Source organism: Empidonax traillii, unplaced genomic scaffold (genome assembly GCF_003031625.1).
Source record: "Empidonax traillii isolate 1590-97213 ecotype Southwest subspecies unplaced genomic scaffold, ASM303162v1 scaffold1214:size307055, whole genome shotgun sequence".
Taxonomy (NCBI): Eukaryota; Metazoa; Chordata; class Aves; order Passeriformes; family Tyrannidae; genus Empidonax; species Empidonax traillii.
In genome coordinates this window covers 123892-148203 of record NW_020956407.1, presented here as the reverse complement: position 1 = coordinate 148203, position 24312 = coordinate 123892, and the positions used below count along the sequence as shown (strand labels likewise).

Here is a 24312-nt window from a genome sequence, read left to right as displayed (position 1 = left end):
ATAAAGACAACCAAGAAGAGCCATCAGTCTCCCACCACCCAGAGATCCAGCTCACTTCACACACCACATCTTCACCCAGGGCACACAGCTGGGAGAGGGGCTTGGATCAACCTGGTCTGGTGGAAGGTGCCCCTTCCAACCCCAAACCATGCCGCGATTCTGAAACTCCAGCGCTGCATGCCCAGAAACACACTGAGTTTCCACCAGTTCCTGGCAGGTAATTACTATCAGATATCACCCACATTAACCTCTCAATGATACAGTCCAAGGTGTGCCACCCAGCACCCCCCACAGCTCCTGCTTGGGCAGAAATGCCACTACAGACAGAGCCATAAAACTCTCACTGTACTGGTCAGCAACTGCAATTTCTGTCCAAAGCCTACTGCAAACTGATTATAGGGCAGGCTTTGTTCAGCCAGACTCCTTCCTTCCCCTTGGGAAACCTTTATGTCAAAAGACCAATAAATGCTGGTAATTTATGATGTGGAAAGACAGTCATGCAGCTGAAAGTAAGAGAGAGAGAGCTGAGAGTTAAGCTGAGTTTATGTTTGAAAGGGTCACAGAAGCCCTGGGATGGCAAGTCAGAATTGCTGCTTCTCTGTTTATCTGCACAGAAATACCTGGGGATGAAGGAGTGTCAAGTAGAGAAGAATTATCAGCACCACAGGAGCAACTGAGCAGGAAAACGTGGTTCAGATTTAAAAGGCTGTTCAGGGACTGCATTGCAAGGAAAAACAAACAAAAAGAAAAAAAACAGGGAAAAAATGTACAAGGAATAAGATCAATTTGAAGGGTATTTATCAGGATTGATTCAGGGAAGATTAGTTTCATCCTAAAGGACAGCAAGTAAGTCAGCACAAGGCCTTTAAGTTCTCATCCCTCATTAACAGATGCCACTCCCTTGGGCTCTGGAGGGGATCTGTGGTATAAATTTCACGTGTAAATAAACAAGAATCACATAAATGGTATTTGGGGTTGTTCTCATGTCTCAAACACCCAAGGAATCCTCCAGCACACATAGGATGTGGTATTCCTGTCATCGCCACCTGAAGCTCAGTCCAAGAGATGATTCCTCATTTCCTTCTGGCCCCTTTCCTGGGGTTTGGAGCATTCAAACCCCACCTGGATAACTCACCTGTCCATGCCTTTTTTGTGGAACTGGATGAGCTTTAAGGTGTTTCCCAATCCAAACCCTTCTCTATGTTTTAAAGAAAACCTGCACACTCACACAAACCATGTTTTCCAAGGGGCCAAAAAGGAGGAAGAAATTCAAGCCAGAGCACTGATTTATAAAGATGGTGATTTATAAGCTGCAAGCACAGCCTTGAGAGGGGAGGAGGATAAATTAGCACAGACAGTCCAAGTGGATTTTGTCTTTGCTATTGGGACAGGGATCCAGCTGCAACAGAGAGCACGACTCCCATGCAGCGTGTGTCAGGGTGTGCCAGCCCGGGTGATTAACTCACAGCTGTTAATTACAGCATGTAAACAGTGCCCTCCCCTGACCCCCAACCACCTCAGACATTTACAGCTCAAACACACTCTGGGGAGCCAGCCCAGCCCTGCAACATGGGTACACACGTGTCATGCCTCGTCCAGCCCCTGCCCAGGGCAGCAGAGGACACCAAGGTGACACCACCTGAGCTTTGCACTCTGGGTTTCCACTCCCCCATTTCTTCCATTCCCTGGGGGGAAAAAAAAAAAAAAAGCTCCTCACTGTGAAGAGCTCACAGAGCTGCTCTCACAATTAACAGGCCTAATACTGGAGCATCGTGTCAGAGGGGATACTGGGAAGGAATCATTCCCTGAGAGCGTGGGGAGGCCCTGGAATGGATTTCCCAGAGAAGTTGTGGCTGCCCCATCCCTGGAAGTGTCCAAGGCCAGGCTGGAGCAACCTGGGCTAGTGGAAAGTGTCCCTGCCCAGGGCAGGGGGTTGGAATAGATGACACTTGAAGGTCCTTTCCAATCTAAACCATTCTGTTATTCCACAATACCTGGACCAGTTTGAGCCCACAGAACACACAGAAGCCAGTGGTGCCCTCCCATGAGAGGCACCACAACAAGACCATTAAACACTTCCAAAACTGCCTCTGCCACAGAGAGCCCTCTCAGGCAACTGCCCTTGAGGGCTGGCACTGTGAGGGCAAGACAGGCCAACCTCTGGCATCTTAATTGGTGTCACCATGACCTGCTGCTGCTCGAGAGGCACAACAAGATAACAGAGAAAAGTGCACCAGGGAAGTTATTCCTGGCCAATATTCGTTGAACATCTTTTTCTCACTGTAATTTCCCCAGATATTATTGTTGTTTTAATCTCCTCAGAGAAGAGCAGATCCCACCAGCCCAGGAGACACCAGGTTAATAAAATCAACATCTAGTTTTACAAACACGCCCCAAGCCTTTCCACCGGAGCCAAAGCAGAAGCAAACGCTCCCCCCTCTCCCAGGAAGTTTGCCCTCACGTTCACCTTCTTCCCAGGATTTCTGCAGGCAGCTTTGAAAACATCTGAAAGGCACCATTTCGTGCTAAATTCACATCCAGGAGGCACAGCCACTCTCACAGAGCACATGAAGCAGTGTCAGGATTCCCAGGCTGCTTTTTAAAGTGTAAGAACTCAGAAGAGCAGATGATCTTGGGATCATGGTTTGAGTACTTGTTTCCCGGTGTGTGGCATCGGATGCTGAGCACCAGAAAGGCCTCCAAGAGCTGCCCAGGCACAGCCTTCACAAGCACCAGGGCTTAGGGTGTGTTTACACCCACACAGGGACTGAATCATCTAAAAAAAAAATTTTTTTTCTGCTCCTCCATCCATCCACTTGTGCAACACAGGAGCAGGGCTGGAGCAAGGCACGTGTCACATCCCCCCTCCCCTCCCCCAAAGGAGAGGGGCAGTCTCAGATTTAGAATCCTAGAACAGTTTGGGGTTGGAAGGGACCTCAAAGCTCATCCAGTCCCACGACCTTCCACTAGCCCAGGTCGCTCCAAGGCCCATCCAACTTGTGCCAGCACAAGCCACCCCAACATTCCAGTGGTGGTTCCAGCCATGCCACGCACCACTGAGTCTTTCTTTAAGCACCCCTTCTCTTCCACAGGTTCCCCCAACAGTTTGGAAACTGTATTTTCCTCCTTATTTCCCCCCCCACACACACACACAGAGCATGAAACCCTAATGAGCTCCCCTGGGGTCAAACGTGATGGGCTCAGATGAGGTCAGTCTGGGGCTTATCTCCCACAAAGCTGCCTATTCTTAGCAAGCCAGGCTTGACTCTCCAAACAGTGCATTAGTGAGGATCAGCCAGAGCAACACCCAGCCAGGCCACCCCCAGCTGTCACCCCAAAGGCACCTGGCTCGTGCCACCACCCTGCAGGGGACCAGGTGACAACAGAGAGGGTTCTAATTTAGGATGGAATCCTTGCATGAGGCATCCCTTTGCACTACAGCCCTCGAGCAGCCCTCTAGTGACTGGTTGAGGGCACAGAGCTAAAAAAAAATCCAACACAAAATAAGAATTTGAGGTCATTTTTAGCTCTAGAAAAACTTTTTCTCTGCATGCTTTCCCAGGTGGCCACACTCAGCCGTGGTTAATCTCTGCTCAGACACCCTCTGGTGACACTGCTTTTGAGTCAGTAGAGGGATTAAAAGGGGTGACCCAGAGGGCCAAGGGCAGCCTGGACAACCAGGAGCCAAAGCCACCCTGGCAGCAGGAGCGTGGACCTGTCACATCCATGCAAAGGTCCTCCACAGCTTCCTGCAGCACCAGCTAAGGCTGGTCCCTCTGCCCATGCTCTGCCTGGCCCCTCTACCAAACCACATTTCTGCTCTGGTCCCCAAAAACCACCCCAGAAGGCAAAGAGCCTCCTGGAGGCTTCCCAGCGTGGCTCCACTGAGAGCAGGTCTGACACACTGTCACCACACAACTCCTCAGCATAAACCTCAGTGACAATCCCAATCCTTTCAAACCCAGATGATTCCAGGACAGGATGCTGGGAAGAATAAATTTATAAATTTGCAATGTTTGCTTTTAAGAGCAAATGCCACCAGGACCTTTTTAAAAAAAACAAACAAACAAAAAAACCACAAACAAACAAAACCACCACAACAAACAAAACAACCAAAAAACAAACCCCACAGTTGTATTTCAACAGAATCACAGGATCATTAAGGTTGCAAAAAGTCTTCCAAGATCATTAAGTCCAACTGTTAACCCAGCACTTCCAGGGCCACCACTAACCCACGTTCCCCTGTACCACATGCATGTGCCTCTTGAGCCCTTCCAGGCACTGTGATTCCCTGTTCCAAAGCCTGACCACCCTTTCAGTGAAGAAATTTTTCCTTGTATCCAAACTAAATCTCCTCTGGCACAACCTGAGGCAGTTTCCTCTCATCCTGTCCCTTGTTATGTTTGGGATATAAGTTTCTCCAAGCAACGAGCTGGAGGCTGGAGATGCAGATCTGATGACAGCACATCTTTAAACATCAGCTCTGTCCCTCTGCTCTTTTCTGGATCAGCTTTGCATTGAGGACTTTCCAAAAGTCCCTTCTCTGAGGCCCAAACTCTGGGGCAATTCAGCTGAAGGGAGAAAAGAAATAAAAAAAAGAAACACAAGAGAAGAGCAAACAACTTGTGCAGAGTCAGCAGCGAATTCTGGCACCGAAATCAAGGGACTTGTTTTCTTTTGAGGAATTGGGGAGGAAGGAAAAGGATCAGCACTTCAGAAAAACAACACAACTACAGCTGTGGCCACGGGGCTGATTCCAAGCAGGCTGCAGCAGTCTAAGGGCTGCTGCAGATGGCACAGGAGCTGGGACTGCAGAGTTATCTGGCATTTCTGGAGGAGCCAGCGATGTTATTCCTTGGACAGAAGCAGAGCTGTAAGTGCAGAGTTTAGAAGGGCACACAAGTTGGTCTTTACAGGAGCTCTCCCCAAATTCCTGCCATTCTCCTCCACAGAGAACATCATTATCTCCCAAGAGGAGGGAAGTAGGAATCTCAGCCCCTCTCCAGAGAAAGTCAACCAAGAGGTGTCTTAAGGCCAGTACCAGGTGAGCATTTCAGTGTTTGGGGCCCTGCTGGAGACAGACTCACCATCTGCTCCATGTCTCCTACAATCCCAGAATGGTTTGGGTTGGAAGGGACCTCAAAGCTCATCCAGTCCCAGCCCCCTGCCATGAGCAGGGACACTTTCCACTAGCCCAGGGTGCTCCAAGCCCCATCCAGTTGTGCCAGCACAAGCCACCCCAACCATCCAGTGGTGCTCCCAGCCATGCCTTGCACCCATGGGGGCTTCTTTGAGCACCCTCCCCCCTTCCTTTAAGCATCCTCAAAGTATCTCCTTTAAATCTGTTCCTAAGTAGCTTTTTTTAATTGTTATTATTTATTAATTAAAAGCAGCAACAAGCAATCCTGGAGAACAACTCAACAGTTAGACTCAGCAGCATTTCAAGCGCTCCAGCCCCAGCTCTCACGGCACCACCATCCCCACTGTGCTTCCCACAACAAGCTCTCAGTACGAGAGTCCTCTGAGCAACCCCTCCCGTCCCCCCTGAGCCAGCACTAAACAGCTCTGACAACGTCTATTTAAACCTTGTCTGAAAATCCAGCTGGCCCTGGACCACTGCAGATGCAGGTGAAGCCTCAGGGACTGTGAGACACCGAGGACAGATGTTCAGGTCCGGCTCTGATCCGTCAAGCCAGCAAAAAGCATCCCTCCCAGGCAGCTCTCGAGTCAATAATAAAGTCAGTAATCAGAGGATTCCTTGCATTTCCTGATCATGTGCTTGGAAAAGGGCACCAAGAGGATTTTTAAATGAATAGGAACGACGATGGATGCCCAACTAATGGCTCACAGGAGAAGCCAGAGAGGGGAACTTGTGCTGCTTTCAGCTCTTTGAGACACCAAACAGGCTCCAGTCCTGCAGTCACCTGACACTTTGTGGTGCCTGTGGCCAGTCAGGCAAGAACCCCAAAAAATAACTGATTGAAGAGCCACCTTGGCCTCAGCAAGTGCTGGAACTGCTCTGCAGTACTTGCACAACCCACCTTAAGCCCAGCATTTTTGTGGGAGGTGGATCCAGAAGGGCTCAGAGGTGCTTTTGCTTCCTCACAGCCTGGCTGAACCACCCAAATTCTACACTCAGAAGGACAGACCAGCACCATCCCACTGCCCCAGGAGAGACCCTGGACACCAGGACGGATTTGAAACCCAGTTCTATCCTTCCGTCCCGTATAAATTGCAGATGAGAGGATTTAGGTTCACTTCTAAGGTTCTTTACCACTTCCCAAGGGAACAAGGTTTTAAATACCCACCACCAGGCTTCTCCCAAGCTTCTGAAGTCCCAGGTTTCCACCAGAGCACCTCACACAGGCTCAGACTCTCAATAACTGTTTTTACAGTGGGTGTTGGCCTTATCAACAGGATGAGTGTGCTCTGGCCCTGCTGAAGTGTGATACAATCCCCTAAAACCCGTTATCATGAGCTGCTGCTGCTTAATTAGGGCACGTGATTTCCACCCAGCCAGAGAGGGCAAACCTCCCCCAGTTTGCCTTTCCCACTCATTCCATGAGCTCAGCAACCCCAAGCCTATCATGGAACGCTCAACCAGCCTTTCCCCTTCCTCCTGGGCAGAAATCACCCTCAGGAAGCCCCTCTGATAATGCTGGAAAGACCTGGAAGTTCTTATCTGAGCCCAGGGCATATTTTCAAAAAGAGGTAGGTCAGAGCAGAGCAACTGCACAACCGGGTGGTTCCTGACATCCCTCAGCCTGGAATATCAACTGGGTATTATTTCTGCACAAGGAATTGTTCAGTTCCAGTTCAGTTCCTGAGCCCACAGGGAAGTCCAAGTGGACAAAGGAGCATCTCTCTTGTGCTGCTCCGCTGAGGTTTGAGTTAGGACAGCTTTTCCTTGGAAATGCTCCTGGAGAACACATCCAGGGGCAGCCACAGCTTCCCTGAGCAACCTGTGCCAGGGCCTCCCCACCCTCACAGCCAGGAATTCTTTCCCAATATCCCATCCAACCCTGCTCTCTGGCAGTGGGAAGCCATTCCCTGTGTCCTCTCCCTCCATCCCTTGTCCCCAGTCCCTCTCCAGCTCTCCTGGATCCCCTTTAGGCCCTGGAAGGGGCTCTCAGGTCTCCCTGGAGCCTTCTCTTCTCCAGGTGAACCCCCCCAGCTCTCCCATCCTGGCTCCAGAGCAGAGGGGCTCCAGCCCTCTGACTATTTCCCTAACCTCTGGACCTGCTCCAACAGTCCTGTGCCTTTCTTTCCAGCACTATTCAAGGAAAATCCACTTATTTTTGGTACAGCAGATGCTGTATGAGATGGATACAGCTCAGAACTAGAAATTCACATGACAAAAAAAAAAAAAAAAAGCAACCAAGCTTTGCCCCCCAGAAGGGATGCATTTGAAAAGGTTTGAGATCAGGCTGATCACTAAAACACCAGTTATCCACGAGGGAGAAACTGGCCCTCCCAAAGGGAAGTTACATCCACTCAAGGGATGAAATCCAGGGGTATTATATAAAGCTTGTTAGACTTTGCAGTCCCATGTCCCTGGCAGGTAGAACCACGAATCAGGAAAAGGTTGGAAAAGACCTCCAAGATCAAGTCCGACCATTAAGCCAGCACTGCCAAGTTCAAAGCTGAAGGTGCTCTGATTGTTAATTCTCTCCATCAGTGCTAAAACATCCTGAAATGAAGGATCCAGGTAGAAATTATAAAAAAAACCCCAAACCTAAGAGGGACCCAAGCCAGAACAAAGGAAGGTAAAGCAGAGACTAAAATGTGAGGCCACACATGGTGAGGAGAGAGCTTCCCACGCTGGAGAACAAGGGGAAGGAAGAGAGTCAGCCACGCAGGGAACAATTGCTCCAAGGAAGGGGAAGCAGCATTGTTTGAGAGACTGAACAGAAAAGCACATAAACCAACCCCCCAACCCCATCCCTCTAAAAAGAAATTAAAAAAAAGAATGAAAAAAAAAAAAAAAAACAAAAACAACACAACAAACCCTCCATTCCCATTAGTGTTTGGGAAGGCTCAGCCCCACCTTACCCTCACACCCCGCTCGGAGCCAGAGGGGAAGAGAAGCTGCTTTGTTTGGGTTTTCCCAAGTTGTACTGCCAGCCCTTTTCCCCAGGAAGGAAACCTTCCACACTCCCCTTCCCCTCCAATTTGCAGAGGCTCCTTATTCCACCTCCCCCAGCCCCCCAGGAGCCCTGACAGGGCAAGGAAACAGGAGCCAAAGGCAGCAGCTCCCCACGGGGTCATGGATTCCAGCCCAGCCTGGGGTAGCAGGACACCTGAAAGCTTTTCAGGAGCTTCCATGGGAGAGCATGCAGACCCAACACATCCCTTGCTTTTGCCCCTTGGATTGAGAAGACCTCTCTCCTTCCAGTAGGGAATAAATACCCCAGGGACAGGCAGGAGAGGTGAGGCTGTGCACATCCTGTGTAAAAATGCTAAAACTCCTTGTTCCATCTCACTTAATTCCAAGCCTTCCCAGCTTTAACATGATTGCAGCTGAATTTTATTCCACTTGAGCCTTTCCCAAAATACCCCTGGTCCTTTGAGGTACCCCTTCCTCTCATGGGAAGCTTTGGAGGAGTTAAATCCTATTAGCACATAACCATCATGCAATAACTGTGACATCCCGGGGATTTTTCCTGACAGGCTCAGCAGAGACCTTGCCAGAGGAGAAGTCCTTCAGATCTGAGACATTCAAACCATCTGAAGCATCAAAGCCTCCTGTGCTCAGGATTTAGTGCTAATCCCAAAGCTCCTCAGCCTTCACTGTTGACAGTGGGAACAGCCCAAGTCAGATCCGAGCTCTGGGCCTGTCCTATCCCAACATCCAGGAGTGCAGCTGCCTTGGATCACTCATGTTCCATCTCTGGAAGCGTCCCAGGCCAGGTTGGATGGGGTTGGAGCAAATTGGTCTGGTGGGAGGTGTCCCTGCCCATGGCAGGGGGTGGGATGAGATGGCCTTTAAGGTCCCTTCAACCTAAACCAGTCTGGGATTCTGATTCCCAATCCTTCAAAGTATAGGTCAGGGCAACCTTTAATTAATAATTCCCTTTCCCTGATGTTTGGGGGGCCAAAGAACTTCATGCTTGGTCTTTCATTGACCCCAAATGCCGCAGGAGCCTCAAAGCTCTTCTTCATCTGCTTTTTTTTAGTGCTGGAAAAAAAAATCCCATCTTTGCTTCTATTCCCAAAGGAAACTGGACACATCTGCTTATCATCCCCGAGCCCCACTATCTTCAAGAATTTTCCTACTGATATCTGTGCATGTCAAGGCTCCAGCAGCAATATCAGGTCAGCCACCACTCCTTCCTTAACGGTACCTTCTCCTAAATTCCTTCACGCTGGAAATGAGCTTTCCTCCACCAGGCACTGCACATGGATGATCCTGCCTGTTCCTCCCTGGATTTGTGGTGCTGACACCACTCCGTGATTCCAGTAATATGTTGAAACCAACTTATTAAACCTGCCCCTCTTGCTCAGCAATAATGGGCCTGTCCTAAGCAAATAATTAAAGTTTAACCCCAGCAGTCCTTGCTAATGTTTGCCTTTTGCTGTAGAGGAAGGAAATGTGATGCCAATCTTTGGATCAAATGGCATCTGTGCTCCCATGGACAAAAGTAAATTTGTAATGGGCTTAATGAAGCCTAGAAAGATGTTTGAGATAATGGACAGGCAAAATCTCTGCCCTTTAAAGACTTCCAGCTCCCAAAGGTATTGCAAGGCTTCCTATTCTGCCTCAGAAAGTGGGGGTTTGTTTGTTTAGGGGTGGCTTTTGGTTGGGCGGGGGGGGTTAACCCCTTGAGATTTCAGCCTCTTAGGGCTCTGATCCCTCACACATGAGCTGGGAAATTGCTTCTCCAGGAAAAACCTGGAGCTCTGGGATCTGCCACCAGGCTGCAGACCAGGAAGGTGCTTTTATAGCACCTTTATAACACCTTTCTCAGCAGCTTCCCAAGCACAGGCCTGTGCAGAACACAACAAGTGAGGTTTCCTCAGGCGGCCAAGCTTCCCACGTGTGGGAATATTCTGTGCAGACCCCAGGCAAGGCTCTGCAGTTCCACAAGTTGCATCAGAGCCAGGTAAATATCCAACTTGCACAATAAACCAATTAACTGCTTGTTTTAATTTAAACTATCAAAAAAACCCAGCTAATCAAGAGGTGCCACGGCAGCATTGAGCTGATAACCAGAAGTGGGATTAAAATGACTCAAGTGCTGTTTGCAGCCTTCAAAGCAACAGAGGCTTCATGGCAGTCTGGAAGAGAAATCCAAACAGCAGGAAATAAGAAGTGTGTTTTTTGTCTAATTCTGAGCCATCGAGCCACTGGGTGACAAATCCACTTGTGCTGGATAAACAAAGGCAGCCAAGCCAAGCTCCTCCATTGCCAAAACCAGCACCAGGAGGTCAATGAATTCCTGCAGAGTCACTGCACTTGTGGACAGCTGGGATGGGATGGGAGGCTGTCACTGGGACAGCCAGAGGGCAGGAGACCAGGACACACTCCAGCATCTTCCTCAGACCTGAGAGCACCTTCCAGGGCCTAAAGGGGCTCCAGGAGAGCTGGAGAGGGACTGGGGACAAGGGATGGAGGGACAGCACAAGGGGGAATGGGTTCCCACTGCCAGAGGGCAGGGAGAGATGGGATATTGGGAAGGGATTCTTGGCTGTGAGGGTGGGGAGGCCCTGGCACAGGTTGCCCAGAGAAGCTGTGGCTGCCCCTGGGTCCCTGGGATCCCTGTCCAAAGCCAGGTTGGAGGAACTTGGGATAGTGGGAGGTGTCTTTGCCCATGGCAGGGGGTAGAATGGGATGATCTGTAAGGTCCCTTCCAGCCCAAACCATTCTGCCTCCCTCTCCCCCCACCCAGCAGCTCCCTCCTGTATCCCACCCCAAGGTGTGCTGTGCCTGTCAGACCCTGGGGACACTCCCCAGGTTGGCAGCCCCTGCTCAGCAGCAACTTGGTCAGACACAGAGCAGCTTCCAACTCTCTCCTGATCAAAGCAGTTGTCCCCTTATTCAGAATTTTTCCCCCCCATAACAGCTCACAGCTTGTCCTAAAACGACCCACGCCGGGTGTGAAAACCTTTTTTTCCCAACAATATTTCAAGGACCCACGTCATGCTGAGGGAAGCTGCTCCCACCTCCACAGGAGAGGTTATTCCATGTGAATTCTCAGAGGAGCAGCATCCCCCCCACCTACCACCACCCCCACGTGGGAAGGTGCCATTTCCATATTGAACAGAAGGAGCCAACACATCCCCTCCTGCCCTCCTCCCAGATTACTCACGGCACAGCCCACGGAGTCTCTCGGATCCAGGACACTGGGGGGTGCAGCAGACACAGGTTCAGCTGCCAGACACTCCTGTGCAAATGTCTCTCAGGGAAAAGTGGCTAAAAATAGCTCCCAGTCCTGTACCCACACCCCTAAAACTGGGATTTTACTCCCATCCCAACTGATCCAGGTTACTGGGAGAGAAGCCATCCCCCTACATCCCCCTAAATTGTTACAGGCTGCCTGGGTTTGAAAACTTCTGCTACACTCCCAGCCCAGCCCCAGGGCACCAAAATGTTCTCAGCCATCAGGATGAATACAAACAACACTCAGGTAGAGGTTTCTAGCTGCAAAACATGCCACAAGGTGATGGAACAGTCCCTGGAAGGTTTTCCCATCACCACCTTCACACCCCGCTGGTTCCAAAGATGCTCCATGAGCTGAGCTCGCTGGCACAGTCAGGATAAAGTGAGCAGAGCCCTGTGCCAAATAAACCCCCCCTGCAGAGCTCCCAGCTATTTCTGGCAGGTTCTGTCCAAAGCTGAAAGTATTTATGGAATCTAATTTATATCCATCACTGGAGGGGGAAGGGGAGAGGGATAAACAAATAATCACAAATCAAGGGTTCATCCTTTGGCTCAGGCACTGCAGAAAAAGGGTTGGAAAGGGAAAGGGAAGGAGAAAAACTGCTGCAGGTTCCTTGTCCTATTCCATGAATTGTATTTTCTCCAGTGAACCTGGATCACTGCTCATGGAGTGGCAGTATCCAAAGTTTTCCAATCCTCAGTTTGCCCCAATAAGGCAGTGCAATATCCTTTGTTCTGCAGTCACAGACCTAGGAAATACACTTATCTCCTCAGTCAAAATCACTGGTGCCTGGATAAAACATGGATGGTCCCAAACCATTCCCCAATACCTCAGACATCCTTCCCTTCAGAGTCATCAGCAACTCAAGACTTCATGGCAAAAAAAAAAAAAAATTTAAAAAAAATCACATTGCCTGAGGACAAACAACCAACAAATTGTTTCATGGGGTTGCTTCTTTGTGGGAATTCAGTTGTGGGAAACACAGTTCAAGCGTTTCTTAAATGACAGAAAACAAACAAATAAATGCAGCAAACACAGGCAATTTCTGCCTGAGCTGGAGTGTGACAGGACCCAACTGAAGCCCTGCAGGAGCCAACCCTTCATTCTGAGCAGACCTCGAGCCCCTGAGAGCTCCAGGGTGACCAAAGGTCTTCACCAGGACACCACCACCCTTCTCCATCATTTTAGAGTTCTATAAAAGCCAGAGAGGTGCCAAAACCCTACTTTTTGTTTTTCTTGTCAGTGCTGGATAAAAGGTAGGAGGATCAAACTCTAGTAGCTGGTTTCAACTGAGGAACAAGAAAATTATTGAAATGCAGCCCTCATGTTGCGTGGCAGGGAGAGGATTCATTACTGCAGGGACACAAGACTTTCCCCGTAGGTCCTTCCCAAATTCCAGGCACTGAGTCCTGGGGGGAATCCAGACACCTCAGCAGTCCCCATATATCCACTCACAGCAGAATTTCTTTCAAAGCTCAGCCACTTGCAGCTGTATTTATGTTTTTAATCCCAGCCCAAAGCTTGTTCTGCACAGCTCTGCCACTTAACAAGCATTAAACCTGATGGAGCATGAGACATAACAGGGTTTAACTCACACCCCAGCCAAGAGCTGCCTCAGAGGGGCTGACAAGAGCCACAAGTGTTTTAGGCAATATTTATTTCATACCTTTCCCTTCAAAAAAAAAAAAAAAATTAAATTAAAAAGCCCAAAGCCAGCCTTTTGGAATCAGATGTATCGGATTTGTCACCAAAACCAGCCAGTCTGGGAGCAGATCTCATCAGCTGAAACACAGCAGTAAGTTTCAGGGGGGGGGGAAAGAATATAGTAGAAGACAGTGGTGACTGAGCTGAAATATTTACAAGGAAGAGGTGAAGTCCAGCTCCTTGACCAAGCACTGGGGTTTTCCCAGTGCACTCAAGTTTTCCTCTCCCCCAAACTGCCCTCTTGGAACTCCACGAGCCTTTGCAAACAATTCACTTCTGGAGCCAAGCAAAGGGTTGGGAGAAAAAAACCAAACAAACAAATAAATTGGGCTGAGTCCAGATCTGATGCCAGACATGGAAAGGTTAAGGGAGGATGGGGCATGTAGGACATGATTTAAGCTGTGCTTGCAGCCTCCTCCTACCACCACTTGGTTATCTGTTCTCCATCCCAGACCTCACCCCAGGCTCCACCATGGATACATTTCCCTTCCAATTTGAAGCAGAAAACTTAATTCTAAAATGCATGAATTGTGTGAGGGATCCCTTTAGCAGCTCTCCAGGTTAAAAGGGGATTTGAAGTCACTGCCCCCACCTCCCCCCCTCGATGCCAAAGGCTGGTTTGGGTTTTCTGACTGAGGTATTTCAACTCGAGAAGTTTCCCAGGAGGCAGAACTTTAAGCATAAGGGCTCTGAGCCTCAAAAAGCACCAAGAGATGCTTCTTTCTTTCTCCCCAGCCTCCCAGCACGTGGAGTCAAATTCAGATCCAACAATCAGTGCAGCAGTTCTGGCACAAATCAGATGGCTTGGCTGCACGAGGCACTGGAATTGGGCAGCCCCAGGAGCTCCCATTTCCACAGGCTTTTGTGGCTGCTGTCACAGAGACGAGTTAGGAGCACTGGCTGCTGTGTTAAACCCCATCAGCTGAGCAGTGACAATTGTTTGCTGGAAGAGTGACCCTGCTGGCCCAGTTTGGGACCTCCACGGTGACGCTGACCCCGTGCACAGGCCATGGAACAGCAACCAGTGTTTGCTTCCAGTTTTGGCAAAATCCAGCCCTTCCAAGAGCTCAGCAAGGCTGATCTTGCTTGGACTAAGCCTGGCTCAGCCAGTGGAAAGCCTGGAGCACAGCTTTGCAGAGGGCAGGCACATTCCAGCCGTGGATGATGCCGTCACATCCTTCTTGCCAAGTCCCAGCCCCTTCCCTCCTCCAGTTGATTCAAATGAGGCTTCTCCCTGCCCTTCCAGCATCTTCCAGCACCTAAAGGGGCTCCAGGAGAGCTGGAGAGAGACTTGGGACAAAGGGATGCAGTGACAGGAGGTTAGGTGGGATATTGGGAAGGAATTCTTGGCTGGGAGGGTGGAGCAGCCCTGGCACAGGTTGTCCAGAGAAGCTGTGGCTGCCCCTGGATCCCTGGAAGTGTCCAAGGCCAGGTTTTACGAGGCTTGAAGCCACCAGGTCTAGTGAAACATACCCATGGCAGGGAGTTGGAATTGGATAAACTTTAAAGTCTCTTCCAACCTAAATATTCCCATGATTCTAGAGAACCTCTTTAGAGTCCCCAAAACGGCACAGCCTTCTAAAACTGGGATGAAAACAGAGCCTTCAAATGTTCACGTTTCCTGAACGCTTCCAGGGACAGTGATTCCACCACCTTCCTGTTCAATCCATGTGCACACCAGCTACCACCTTCATTAAGCATCAGCCAGCTCATTACACCCCCACAACAACCAGGCAGCTGCAGCTCAGGCACTCCATTTACAAGCCTCCGTCCCAAAATTACCCTTTTCCTTTAAACGAACAAACAAAAAAAAAAAAACCTCAAGAAACACATTTGAGAGGGACTTACAGAGCAGCAGCACTTGCAGCACAATTCCTCAATGGATGTTCCCACACTGCTAAAGGAGCCCAAACACCCTCATGTCCCAGGGCCCTGCTGTGGTCCAGGTCCAGTAGAGCTGACAAAGCTGAGCTGGAACAGCTCCTGCGCACGGGAGGTTTATCTGAGGCAGAGCACACTCATTCCAGACCCTCCCTTATCACCACTGCAAATATCAGCACAGATAGGGAGCACGTCATGCCCAGGAAGCTGCAGGAATGGTCCTTTCGCCTCCTCTGCCCCCACCTGCCCGAGCCTGTGCCCTGCTGCTCACCCCACGGACCCTCCACGGCCCCAGCCCTGCATCCAGCCCACACACTGCTCCAGGAAAGGAGATCTCAGACTTTCAGCCACTCACACCCCTCCAGGAAACACTGCAGCTGAGCCACAAAGTTCAGGGAAACAGGGAAAAAGCCATTCTTTTCCCTGAGCTGGGAGAGGAGATGCCAGAAAGAGCAAAAGTGTCTCGCAGGTCCAGTAGAGCTCAACATAACAAATTACCACAGAAGCTTGGATATAAATCCCTTCTGCCTTGAGAGCCCTTAACATAATAAACTGACCCTTCCAGGAATAGAGAGGACCCCCCTCATTTAAGCTTATTCTGCTGTCAGAAGTGGATCTCTAAAATATCTCTAAAATACTCTGGTCACCAGGTTACAGCTCCCCAGTAAACTCCCAGGCTCTGCTCCTGCTAAACTAACCTCATTCCCACTGGAACTAAGTGTGCTTATCACACCAAGAAGATAAACCCCACGAGGGCTTTTCAACCCAGCAGGAACCTTTGCTTTCAGGTCAAATCCAACCTTGCTGTTAACAAGCCCCCCACCCCTCCTGAAAAGCAACCATCCACCAGGGAAGGGACTGATCCCCCTGCTCCAGGTGGCACTGGGGTGGGTCACCAGCATCAGTAAGGCTTTCCCAGGGCTTGTCCAGCCTGGCAGACGGGTCAGAATTCCCCCCTCCCCTGCTGCCCACGCTGTTTTTTGATGAAAGATGCTCTGGGTGGACTTATCCCATGTTTTAAAGGCTGCCACATTCCGTGGGTTGTCCCATTAACCCCATCCAAGAAGCCAAGCTGATTCTGCCTCCAGCACAGCTCCTGTGGCAGCAGGAGAGATGCCCACCCTGCCCAGAGCAGGGTTTCTGGAATGCTTTCCACCAGAAGCACATTCAGCCAGAGACTCCCATCACAGAACGATCCCATCCAGCCCTGGAAGTCTGGGAAAAACACAGGGCACATTCTGAGCTCCAACATCACCCCTCGTAACCCCCACGAGCTCAAAACCAAGACACGCTGCAGGGCTGACACTACAAACAACAAGCAAGGACATCTCCAAACCGGCCTTCAGCCACGCTGCTCCCGCCTGTGTGTTCAGGGACACTGCCCTAATCCCGCAAGCAGCTTTATTTTCCTTTGCAAAGCCAAACTGTGCCCAAGAACGGGCGCAGTTTGTGTGTCAGGAACACGCAGAGCGGAGACCTTGTGAGGCACAAAGGCTCGTGCCTGGCCAGCACAAGGGACACACCAGAGCACATTAACATTTTAACATATACAGCTGTCTTACACTGCATTCCTTTAATATACAGCTCTCCCAGAGCACAGCCTGGAGATGAAAACAAGAAAAAGAAAAAAACCACATCCTTACGCAAAGGAGACGGATTAGGAAACACTTGTGATAAGGGAAAGTATCTCCAGCTGAGCTGTCAACCTTGCACTTTAAATTAGGCTTTTAATGAGGACTGCAGGCACTCTGCATTTCAGCGATTAACTCACAGCTAAATACCAGTTGGAACACGGATTCTGCCCCCAGGTTTCAGGCAGGAGCACGAGAGGAGCTCGCAGGATGTCAGACACCAGCAACTCACACCAAAGCCCAAGCGCAGAGGGTAAGTCACCCCTAAAATAAGAGCCTCCCACCACCAGATATTTACAAAGCATCAAATGCAACACGGCAGGTGGGTTGGGAGCTCAGAGGACCCAGCTCAGGAAAAAAAAGAAGGCAGTAATATCAAAATGCCTGCCAAAAATGTAGATACTTATGTAAGCGCTGGAAAACAGGGATTACAAGCTCAGTGTCCCAAGTGCAGAGCAGCCCTTGATGAGGAACATCATTTGCATGTGAACAGGAGCACGTCTAAAAATAGAGCTTTCCAGAAGCCACAGGTCCGGCCTCACCTCTCAGCTTGACGAGTTCCAGGGCTCCCAGCGATCCCAGAGCCAGCCACAGATTCCTGGGACTGCTCAGGCCCTCCCTGTGCAGACCTGCAGGCTCAAACAGCCAGCTCATGGCCAGGGATGGAGAAATCACATCCCCAAAAGCTTGGGAGAAACGGAGCCAACAGGCCCTGGACACCCAGGCTGGGACAGCAGCGCTGCCTCTGTGCCGGCTTTCCAACTGCACCAGGTTTGACTGGCAGTTTAAAGTCTCATTGACAAGATTCATGAATAATTAGGAGGGAGATTGACACCAGAATTCCCACAATACCTGCAAACATAATCAACTGCTGGATCAGGCAACTGCCTACAAACCATCACGCACCTGACAGCTCTGAGGAACTTCTTTATGGGGCTTCTTCGTGCAAGAAAGAATCACAGAATCATCAGAGGAAGGCCTGGGTTGTGAAGGATCTTAAAAGTCACCTCGTTCCACCCTCCCTACCATGGGCACCTTCCCACTAGACCAGCTGCACAGATGCTGGTTTTGAATACACACTTCTTACCTTCTCCAGAAAAAGCCCTTTTTGCCTCCCAGAGAGGTCAAAGGGTTGGATGAGTCCTTCCTACATCACCAGCTGAGACACACAGGAAATATTTTAATCCCGAGGAAAGCATTAATTACCTCTTGGCAATAAAATAAAAGCAAATCCAGCAAACACACACACACACACCAAAATCCGCCCAAATATCACGGAGTGACCTCACCCCTGAGGTAAATCCCTGTAAACAAACCTAAGCCCTTCCTACCCATCCCAGAAACCCAGTTTAAGCACCAGCAGGACACCTCCAAGGAGCCTGGCCTGGGCACACCCCAGCCCCCACCTTGCCCCTTGGCAGCATCATGGAAAAGCACTGGGCACAGCAAGGTGTGACCTGGAAGAGATCCCAGTTTTATCAGCACTCTCCAAGGTTTTGTTCAGATAAGAGGGTTGAGATGGGGTCACACACAAGGGCCAGCCTGGGTTCCTGCCCTCCTGGCAAGGTCCTGGGCAATTCAGCAGGACAGCAAGCCCAGACATGAGCCCCAAATCCTCTCCAAGCTCTTTAAGTGCCCTGCTCAGGATTAGACTTGAGGATCTCGTGGAACACCCTGAGCATCACCCCGTGACCTTCAGGAACCAATTGCCAACCTCTGGAGCCACCTCCGAGCCTGAAAATCGACTGCACTTTATTTGTTTTGCTGCAATTGCATCAGGCAACCAGCACCCTGACTTGATTTTAGATTTGATTTATGATTTGGTGACTGTCAGCTCCAGGGATCCATCAATAAGTGGCCCAAAATATAATCTATTAGAGCGGCTCAGAACCCTTTGAAGGGCACAACCAGTCCATTACCTCTTTTTAAAGGCTACAACCCAAAAATACCTCTTAGAGGAAACTGGTTTTCACCTTGTACTATTTCAGTCAGATGCAAAATGCTTTCCCTGAGCAACCTGTGCAAATCTGAGCCTGAAACTAAAACCAGAATATTTCTGCTCTGAGCATCTAAACCCAGGCTGGGGGAGGGAGAAGTTTCGTTTCACCTCAGCCAGGAGGAGGAAAGGGAAGCAAAACACAGCAGCCAGATATTTATAAAGAGATTTTACAAGCTCCAGCAGAGTTTTAAGGGAAGCAGGATTTAAATAAATAAATAAAAATTAAAGGCAAGCTCTCTCCGAAGGGGAGAAGTGGAGGATAAAAAGCTGCTTAACACAGTGAAACAGATCCTTTGGAGCAGTCCCAGATAAGAAGAGAATAAACTTCCAGTCCATCACCTCCAAGTCCTCCTGCATCCCAAACACCTCACAGAAAGCCTGGCTCCAACACAGAGGACACGGGGGACAAAGGGCAGGAGGATTCAATTGGTCATGACTAAGGAGTTGTATTAAAAGCAGTCCCAGCTATTTCCAAGCAGGAGATGAGCCACCAGCAGGGCTCTGCTGGGATGGGGGAGCCTGGGGACAGAGCTGGTTCCCAGGTTTGTGCATCACCCCAGCAAAGGTACTATCTTCCCCTCTCCTGTTCCCAACCCACCCTTCATCCAGTGGGAAAAACCCAAACTTCAGCAATACCTGGATCAAGAGACACAGACACAAAAAAGAGAAAGAACATCAGTGAAAAAAAGATAATCACAGAAAAAAACCCACATTTTTTATGAAGCTGATCCTCCCCAAGAGGGCAAAAAATTCCAATCACAACCTGGAATGGGTTCCACCTGTGAAAACTTCCCAATTTCCCCTTAAGAAGGTCCTTGCTTGAGCACCCTTCAGGGGAACACTCTGCACCTTGAAACCACTCCCTGGTAGGAATCTTCTACAAATATTTAATTGCATATAAAGCAAACAAACAGAAAAATCGGGCTTCTTTTTTCCTTTCAGGCTGTTGAGTAATGACAGACTATTTCACCAAACATTCAGGCAGTTGTCCTAACAGTGTCTGTGGGTATTTTTGGAGGAAGTGGGGAGAAAACAGCGGTTAACTCAAGAGGAAAAAGCAGCAAAGCCAAACACCAACGTGCAGCTTTTTTTTTTTTTTTTTAATTTTATTTTGTTTTTGAAAGTCAAGCCACGCACTAAAGTAGTTGCATCTAATCGCTGTTTATACAGGGGCTGGCAGGCAAAAGCAGCTGCTGTAAACAGTCTCTTTAAATCCCTTTTCCCAGCATCGCGCTCAGAATATTCCCGCAAAGGTACATCAAACACCGGGAGCAGACCTGGAGGGGGGGATATGGGGTTTGGGGAAGGAGGCAGAGGGATGAGGGTGTTGAGACCCTCCCGGACCCCTGGGAGGGGGAAGGAAAAGTTTTCACCTCCATGTGCTGCTCAGCGTGGACAAGGGAGCGGCTCTCGGTGTGACACTGCCCTCTCCTGAGCAGAGGGGACTGCTCGGCTCCACAGCCAGCCCAGCACGAGGATTTTGGGGAGGAACAGCCCTGAGCAAAGCCCCAAACAGAGGGAGAAGCTGAGACGTCACTCACCCCGCAGCAGCTCCAGCCAGCACCAGCAAAGCCCAGAACGGCCACAGCCTCTCCACACCGATGACACTACCTCTGTTCCAACACGAGGGTGAACCACCCCTATTTAGGCTCCTTGAAGCTTAATTAGCAGCTGCTGCTAATTAACAAAGCCTCTTTATGGCCACGGCAAAGTGGCTGCCAGGTGGATCCCATCCCTTCATCAGCGGGCTTGGAGCAACCTGTTCTGATGGGAGATGTCCCTGCCCAGGGCAGGGGGTTGGAACTGGAGGAGTCTGAAGGTCCCTTCCAACCCAAACCATTCTGTAAATCCGCGAATATCAGGACGAAGGTGCAAAGCACCTCATTCCAGGTGAGAGGAGCCCAACCCCCAAAATCTCAAGAGAAAGGAGTTTCAAACCAGGGGAAGCATATTCCTGCACCCCCTATTTGTAGTGAAACTGCTCTCCGGAGGAGCCCTACCCTGAACAGCCCCTCTACTCTCGCTGTCGGTGATAACCACACCTTCCCAGGGTGGCACAAACCCGGAGCACAGCACCAGGAGGATTTCAAAGGTGCAGCCGTTCCCTTTCATCCTCACCCTCGGGAGGGCTCACAAAGAAGAGTTAAAGGACAATATTGCCCCCAGGTGTGTCTGGTAAAAGGGCACCCAGATCCAACTTCCACCACCTGTGAGCATCAAAGGGCCTTTAACAAACATCAGGGTGAAGGAGCCACCTGTGACTCGACCTCAACCCACAACACCCTTTGCAACTCTGAGTTACTCCGACCCACATGATAGAAAAAAACAAACAAACAAAAAAACAACAACCCCCTAAATATGCTGGCACTGAGCAGTGTGAAACACCCTGGCAATTTTAAGGCAGCTACTCCAGATCAAACACACGTGGACAGACAGATAGTTTACGCAGGAGAGTACAACAAACAGTCCCCGGCCCTTGCAGCTGCCTCAGTGTCTCGTTAGAATCTTCCAGTTCATAAAAGCAATTTGTTGCCCTTGCAAAAAAACCACAAACCTTGTATCATTAATTCTGAGCTAGCAGTTTCTGAACCTACAACCAGACACCCAACAGATTGATCCACCCAGGGCTCATTTTCATTGTCAACACACGAGGCAAACGTCAGCCGTGCTTCGCCACCGAGCGCAGAATTCATCCCAGGGAAGAGCAGAACATGCAGAACATGCTTATTTAATACAAGTGCAGCGTGCCAGAGACACCCACTCTAAAATTAACTCTGCCACCAAAGCACAGCTTTAAATTTGCCACTGAAGAAGCACCTTCCAAATCCCAGGGAAATATTCTGCAGCCACACACTGCTGGGATATCACTGGGAAGATGCTTCGAGGAGGAGAAGGTGTTAACATAGCAGGGTTTGAAGATTCAGGATGCATCACTGCTCAGGTGGATAAAGGCTGTATAATGAATTAATGGACCACTCTCCGTAGCAATCTGATGGCTGGGGAGCACAGACCTGCCAGACAAAATGCAAGGCAGGAAATCCATCGACCTCAGCTTTTCCCCAGCCACACCTGCCAAGCGCGAGCTGGCAATTTCCAAGGGGGAGAGAAGGCAGTCCTCCCGCCTCACTGTGCACTCCAAACCCCAAAAAACCTCTTGAAGGAGCAGCACTGGGCGAAGTTTTGCTGGCTAATAAGCAGCAATCTAAATTTCCTGGCAGCTGGAGCATCCCGAGGAGAATCCAGCGTCGGAACGGCGCACTCGGATTGAACGTTCCCCGTGCGCGGAGTAACTTTTAATGGAGAAATAATCCACACAGGCTTCCTGAGCAACACTCCTTTTCCTCCACAAAAGAGCCAGCAAAGGGAACCAGAATTCCATTTTTTTGCTAAAATTTCACACACAGCACAGTCAGGGCCGTTCCTGTCAGCTCTCCATAATCCCTTCCCAGCCCCAAAATAACCCTTAAGCCAAGACGATTACACGTAACGGTGGCTGGGCAGACCCAGCCCTGAAACCCCAAAGCACGGTGAGTTTGCCACAGCCAGGTTTTTTCCTGGCTGCAGAAGCCCCATTTCCACCCCGCCAGGGGGGAAATTTCACAGCTCCCACCCCAGGAATTGCTCCACCAGACCTTTTCCAGAGGAAAATGTGGACTGCAACTCCTCAGTGCCCAGTTTTTCTGGGCGGTGACGCTACAGGACGTGGGTGAGAGCTTCAATAAAACACCAGTGAAATTATTTTCCCCCCCCTCTTTTTTTTCCCTGAATGACTCCTTTTCCCGAGCAGTTTCTTTGCCAAGCATCAAGATAAAATACGACCCTCTACATTCACCCTTTTTCACCCCCTCTGGCTGAAAAATTTGGGGTGTTGAACAGCAGCTTTGCTGCGGGGGGATGTCCCCCAGGAGCCATCCCTGAGCATCCTCCCCGGGTGCTGGGAGAGTGTGGGTGCTGGATGGGGCACTGGATGCTCCTCCAGTCAGGCAAGCAACAATAAATCCCTCTTGGGATTTTGCTGCCTCAGGATTTTAGGGCTCTGGACAAGCCCTGGGACTGTGGGACACTGCAGATGCCAGGATTTTACATCAAAATGAAGCGTTCCCCGGCAAACAAGTAGGGCCTGGAGGAGAAAAGCAGGGGAGCAGATTCACACCCTGATAACTGGGGGGGGTCTCAGAGACCACAAGGGGCACTCTGGCACCTCTGACCAGGTGGGTGCCCACCTACAGTCCCCCATCACATCCTAACTTTGCCTGGGATGCTCCTGGCCAGGTGAGGCACCCGTGGGGGGCACACAGCCTTTGGGGGGCACAGAGGGCAAAAGAACAGCTTTGGGGAATAGGAAAAAAATTCCACGTTTGGTGGGCAAAGAAACATCTTCTGGGAGTGGGGGAAAAAAAACCACCTTTGGGGGAAAGAAACACCTTTGGGGAATGGGGGAAAAAAAAAATCACCTTTAGGGGCAAAGAAACAACGCAGCACGTTCTGGGGGTCAAACCAACACGTCTGTCACACACCCAACACTCCAACACTTACCCCCCCCCGCCGGCTCAGCATCGTCCCCCCACCTCGGGGTCAGCGCGCACCCTAAAAGGGAAGGGGGAGGACGGGGAATGCCAAAGCCCCCTCCCAGCGCTCCCAGCGCTGCCAGTGCCACCCTTTACCTGCCGCTGGGGAATCCTCCAGCTCGCCCAGCCCCGGGGGACGGGGTGCCCCTGGCCCGCCGAGGCCGCGGGGGGGTGGGCCGTGTCCCGGCACAGGGTGGGATGGGGCGGCGGCCGGGCGGACAGACGGGCGGACAGACGGACGGACGGACGGACCGAGGTGCCACCGCCGCGTCCCCGTCCCCGCACCCGGCTCGGCTCCGCTCCCCGAGCGGGGCGGGCGCTGCTCCGGCGGCTCCGCCCCGGCAGCGGCAGCAGCAGCAGGAGGAGGAGGAGGAAGGAGAGGAGGAGGAAAGGGCAGAAGGCTGTGCCCGATCGCGCAGCTGGTTTTGGGGTGTCCCTGGGGGATGCGCCCGGCTGCGGGATAAAGGCACCCTGGCAAGGGAAACCTCCCCCCCCACCGGCCCCTTCCCCTCTCCCTCCCGCTCGGGGCTGTCCCAAAGCTCTGTTCTGGGAGACGTGGGGAAGCCGTGGGGTGATTGGAACTGTGGATGGGGTTCGGGAATGCTGAGCGCCCAAAGGGCAGAGGGCACCCGGGAACGGGTTGGGTGGGAAGGGACCCTAAAGCTCATCCAGTTCCACCCCCGGGACACCTTCCATTAGCCCAGGTTGTTCCAAGCCACGTCCAACCTTGGACACTTCCAGGGATGGGGCAGCCACAGCTTCTCTGGGCAACCTGTGCCAGGGCCTGCCCACTCTCACAGCCAAGGATTCCTTCTCAACACCCCATCAAACCCTGCCCTCTGGCAGTTCCTCACATCTTCATCACTCGTCACCTCCCCTTCACCATCCATCTTCCTCCCCTCGACTGGGATATATGGATGTTGTCCATCCCGGGGAGTAACATGCACATCCACACACACATTCGGAGTGGAATGAAAATAAAAATTCTGACCTGGAAAACCTCCACAAGTTGGAGCGAATATATGGCCCCTGGGCCGCTGTCAACTGGGCACCAGTAAATCCCTGCTTGGCAGCAGGAGCAGAGTGGTCACATCATTCATATTTCTATTCCTGGGGTATTTATATCCAAGGCAATCCTGTCTCAAAGA

The 24312-nt window shown here is 50.7% G+C and overlaps 1 protein-coding gene across 2 annotated transcripts in view; it reads right to left on the bottom strand.

Annotated features, from left to right (window-relative positions):
* Positions 1-23372, bottom strand: part of GDPD5 (glycerophosphodiester phosphodiesterase domain containing 5) — a 117073-nt gene extending 93701 nt beyond the window's left edge. For both annotated transcript variants that reach the window (XM_027905847.1, XM_027905849.1), the window contains exon 1: positions 23261-23372. The gene's annotated coding sequence lies outside the window, so the exon portion shown is untranslated. The remainder of the gene's footprint in view (positions 1-23260) is intronic.
* Positions 23373-24312: the final 940 nt, after the last annotated feature.